At 51.4% G+C, this 5,000-nt stretch overlaps 1 non-coding gene across 1 annotated transcript in view; it reads right to left on the bottom strand.

Annotated features, from left to right (window-relative positions):
• LOC126329406 (small subunit ribosomal RNA) overlaps nucleotides 1–229 on the bottom strand; it is a 1,893-nt gene extending 1,664 nt beyond the window's left edge. The window contains exon 1 of the ribosomal RNA XR_007562273.1: nucleotides 1–229. This exon is cut by the window's left edge and continues 1,664 nt beyond it. This is a non-coding gene — a ribosomal RNA (small subunit ribosomal RNA).
• Between the last annotated feature and the right edge of the window lie 4,771 nt (nucleotides 230–5,000).

The raw sequence follows: 5,000 nt of genomic DNA, 5'->3' as shown, positions 1-5,000 counted from the left end.
GATTGGTTTTGATCTAATAAAAGCGTCCCTTCCATCTCTGGTCGGGACTCTGTTTGCATGTATTAGCTCTAGAATTACCACAGTTATCCAAGTAACGTGGGTACGATCTAAGGAACCATAACTGATTTAATGAGCCATTCGCGGTTTCACCTTAATGCGGCTTGTACTGAGACATGCATGGCTTAATCTTTGAGACAAGCATATGACTACTGGCAGGATCAACCAGGGAGCTGCGTCAACGAGAGCTGAGCAGCCGGCCGCCCGGGAGTGTGTCCCGAGGGCCCGCGCGAACACGCAAGCGTCCGCTCAATTATTCTGCAAACAGGAGGAGGCTGAGCTCCCCTGCACGATACACCTCGAAACCCTCTCAGGTCCCGGCGGCGCGCAGCGCCGTCCTAAGTACTTGGTCGGGTTCGAGAGAGGCGCAATCGCCCGGAGATAGGCGAGTAGACGCTTTCAGTGCGAACACCCGTGCTCCCAACTGAGCTTGCCGCTGCCGACAGAGGCCCGGGAGCGTGCTGTCGTGGCATTGCCGGCGGGAAACAACACGCGCCACCTACGGTGACCGGCAGCTCCAACGCCAGCGCCACAGAAGGGCAAAGCCCCACTTGGGTGCAGAAGCGAACTCTCCCAGCACAGCGCACGCGCCAACACGTCCGCAGAGCTGCGATACAAACCACCTGCGAGAACCGCCGGGGGCGACCGAGCAGCAGACGGCGTCGCGACGCCGAGTGCCGGGCGGCGGCGCATCCTCAACGCACACAGTCCGCAATCGGACCAGCACACTGCAGATGTCCACCGCGCTTCGCACCGGGCTCGGCAGAACCCACTTTGGCCGCCTGGCGCCGCGCGCCGGGTGCGCCGGCGCGTAGCTGGGACGCCAGCCGGGCCCGTCGGCCGGCGCTCCTGCCACTGGGCGCCCCCCACCAGCCGGCTGTAGTGCGTGCGCTCACGCAGCGCGCGGCCAGCACGCCGGGCGGCCCCCCCTCACCGGCCGGGGACTGTCCCACCAAGCCACAGCCTCGTATCGCTTCATACCCACATGGCCAACTCAGGTTCGGGGGCATGGCGGGTACCGCCGAAACAACCGGTTCACAGATGTACCGATCGTCGCTATCACCGATGCACCTGCAGCGCGAACAACCGCTCAACAACTGATTTCCAGTTCATTTGCGGATCTTTGGCAGCAAACGTATACGTCAATCTACATTTGCGAAATCTACGATTCTGGCATGCCTGCATGTTATGTGTCACGACACGCTACATCAGCCCACATACACACTACGGCATGTACACGAGAGAACACGTGGAAGATGGTCCGCGCACGTGTGCAATGTCCCTTGCGCGGTCGACTGTCAACCGGCCTCTGTAGCATGTCGCAGATGTGGAACGCGGTCCACCGTGGTATCATGTTGTGTGGGGCAATACGATTAAATAGGAAAACCCTCGTCGCTACATCAACAGACGGCTCACGCTGATTCCCGGCAGAGGGAGGGGGGCCAACATGCAATACTTTCGTCCGTACCTACCACATGTCTGTACGGCGTAAAACAGTGCAATCTCGCTGTAATGGGGAGACGAGACAAGTAGCATCGTGCACAACATATGGCCCTTATGATTCGCCATTGTAGGGCGCAGCCGGTGTACGGTCAAGCATGTGCCACATTATGTCACTCAGTACGTAACGACGGATGATCAGTGTGGGTTACGCGTACATCAGCGGACAGTCCACACAGGCCGTACCACAACGTACACTGACTGCATCGACAACCGAATGCAACTGAACAGCTGCAAGGCTCATTTCACAAACAAACGCCTGACCGACCAGCTTGGAAGGGCAGGAGGGGAGGGCGATAGTCGTTCTGTAGCGTTACACCCTTCCAGTGGTTAGCGGGACTGTGTAGAAAGTACGCAACACTCGAAAGACATTTACGTGAGGGTACGCACCATGGCATCGAGAAATACACATGACACCAGAGGATCCAAGCAGTGAACTATGTTCAGAGGGTTGCTGTTAGGCAAAGCTACATTCCTGTGACGTTACATGTGACAGTTAAGGTGCAGTGTAAGTTAGGTTAAGGTGCAGTGTAAGTTAGGTTAAGGTGCAGTGTAAGTTAGGTTAAGGTGCAGTGTAAGTTAGGTTAAGGTGCAGTGTAAGTTAGGTTAAGGTGCAGTGTAAGTTAGGTTAAGGTGCAGTGTAAGTTAGGTTAAGGTGCAGTGTAAGTTAGGTTAAGGTGCAGTGTAAGTTAGGTTAAGGTGCAGTGTAAGTTAGGTTAAGGTGCAGTGTAAGTTAGGTTAAGGTGCAGTGTAACTTAGGTTAAGGTGCAGTGTAACTTAGGTTAAGGTGCAGTGTAACTTAGGTTAAGGTGCAGTGTAACTTAGGTTAAGGTGCAGTGTAACTTAGGTTAAGGTGCAGTGTAACTTAGGTTAAGGTGCAGTGTAACTTAGGTTAAGGTGCAGTGTAACTTAGGTTAAGGTGCAGTGTAACTTAGGTTAAGGTGCAGTGTAACTTAGGTTAAGGTGCAGTGTAACTTAGGTTAAGGTGCAGTGTAACTTAGGTTAAGGTGCAGTGTAACTTAGGTTAAGGTGCAGTGTAACTTAGGTTAAGGTGCAGTGTAACTTAGGTTAAGGTGCAGTGTAACTTAGGTTAAGGTGCAGTGTAACTTAGGTTAAGGTGCAGTGTAACTTAGGTTAAGGTGCAGTGTAACTTAGGTTAAGGTGCAGTGTAACTTAGGTTAAGGTGCAGTGTAACTTAGGTTAAGGTGCAGTGTAACTTAGGTTAAGGTGCAGTGTAACTTAGGTTAAGGTGCAGTGTAACTTAGGTTAAGGTGCAGTGTAACTTAGGTTAAGGTGCAGTGTAACTTAGGTTAAGGTGCAGTGTAACTTAGGTTAAGGTGCAGTGTAACTTAGGTTAAGGTGCAGTGTAACTTAGGTTAAGGTGCAGTGTAACTTAGGTTAAGGTGCAGTGTAACTTAGGTTAAGGTGCAGTGTAACTTAGGTTAAGGTGCAGTGTAACTTAGGTTAAGGTGCAGTGTAACTTAGGTTAAGGTGCAGTGTAACTTAGGTTAAGGTGCAGTGTAACTTAGGTTAAGGTGCAGTGTAACTTAGGTTAAGGTGCAGTGTAACTTAGGTTAAGGTGCAGTGTAACTTAGGTTAAGGTGCAGTGTAACTTAGGTTAAGGTGCAGTGTAACTTAGGTTAAGGTGCAGTGTAACTTAGGTTAAGGTGCAGTGTAACTTAGGTTAAGGTGCAGTGTAACTTAGGTTAAGGTGCAGTGTAACTTAGGTTAAGGTGCAGTGTAACTTAGGTTAAGGTGCAGTGTAACTTAGGTTAAGGTGCAGTGTAACTTAGGTTAAGGTGCAGTGTAACTTAGGTTAAGGTGCAGTGTAACTTAGGTTAAGGTGCAGTGTAACTTAGGTTAAGGTGCAGTGTAACTTAGGTTAAGGTGCAGTGTAACTTAGGTTAAGGTGCAGTGTAACTTAGGTTAAGGTGCAGTGTAACTTAGGTTAAGGTGCAGTGTAAGTTAGGTTAAGGTGCAGTGTAACTTAGGTTAAGGTGCAGCGTAACTTAGGTTAAGGTGCAGCGTAACTTAGGTTAAGGTGCAGTGTAACTTAGGTTAAGGTGCAGTGTAACTTAGGTTAAGGTGCAGTGTAACTTAGGTTAAGGTGCAGTGTAACTTAGGTTAAGGTGCAGCGTAACTTAGGTTAAGGTGCAGCGTAACTTAGGTTAAGGTGCAGCGTAACTTAGGTTAAGGTGCAGCGTAACTTAGGTTAAGGTGCAGCGTAACTTAGGTTAAGGTGCAGCGTAACTTAGGTTAAGGTGCAGCGTAACTTAGGTTAAGGTGCAGCGTAACTTAGGTTAAGGTGCAGCGTAACTTAGGTTAAGGTGCAGCGTAACTTAGGTTAAGGTGCAGCGTAACTTAGGTTAAGGTGCAGCGTAACTTAGGTTAAGGTGCAGCGTAACTTAGGTTAAGGTGCAGCGTAACTTAGGTTTAGGGGCCAACGTGGGTTAGGTTAGGGGCCAACGTGGGTTAGGTTAGGGGCCAACGTGGGTTAGGTTAGGGGCCAACGTGGGTTAGGTTAGGGGCCAACGTGGGTTAGGTTAGGGGCCACGTGGGTTAGGTTAGGGGCCAACGTGGGTTAGGTTAGGGGCCAACGTGGGTTAGGTTAGGGGCCAACGTGGGTTAGGTTAGGGGCCAACGTGGGTGGTTAGTGGTTAGGGGCCAACGTGGGTTAGGTTAGGGGCCAACGTGGGTTAGGTTAGGGGCCAACGTGGGTTAGGTTAGGGGCCAACGTGGGTTAGGTTAGGGGCCAACGTGGGTTAGGTTAGGGGCCAACGTGGGTTAGGTTAGGGGCCAACGTGGGTTAGGTTAGGGGCCACACGTGGGTTAGGTTAGGGGCCAACGTGGGTTAGGTTAGGGGCCAACGTGGGTTAGGTTAGGGGCCAACGTGGGTTAGGTTAGGGGCCAACGTGGGTTAGGTTAGGGGCCACGTGGGTTAGGTAGGGGAGGGTTAGGTAGGGGCCAACGTGGGTTAGGTTAGGGGCCAACGTGGGTTAGGTTAGGGGCCAACGTGGGTTAGGTTAGGGGCCAACGAGGGTTAGGTTAGGGGCCAACGTGGGTTAGGTTAGGGGCACGTGGGTTAGGTTAGGGGCCAACGTGGGTAAGGTTGCCTGAGATGTGTCAATCAGGATGTACGTTTGGCTGGTGTCAGGTGGTGGGTTGGTTCGATGTCTTTACCCAGGGGTGTGGCCAAAGGGTATTTTATTACTTGACCCTTTTGTGTTGTGGCGTGGCGTTGCGTCTTGTGTTGATACTGGGTGGACCACCTGTGGGTGTTGCTGGCTGATTTGACGCTGCGTTGTTTGCGGTGTGATGTGAGACATTGTGGGTCTTATTAGTGGACGTCACGTTCCTCTTGTCGTTCTTTGGATAGTGTCCTGTGGCAGCGAGGATAAAATGGATGTTGTTGAACGCTAGTGCTTTGGTGCTTTCGCTTTGTT

This window comes from Schistocerca gregaria, unplaced genomic scaffold, assembly GCF_023897955.1.
Source record: "Schistocerca gregaria isolate iqSchGreg1 unplaced genomic scaffold, iqSchGreg1.2 ptg001181l, whole genome shotgun sequence".
Classification (NCBI taxonomy): domain Eukaryota; kingdom Metazoa; phylum Arthropoda; class Insecta; order Orthoptera; family Acrididae; genus Schistocerca; species Schistocerca gregaria.
The sequence above is the reverse complement of the archived record's forward strand: the minus strand, read 5'-3'. Positions and strand labels throughout refer to the sequence as shown.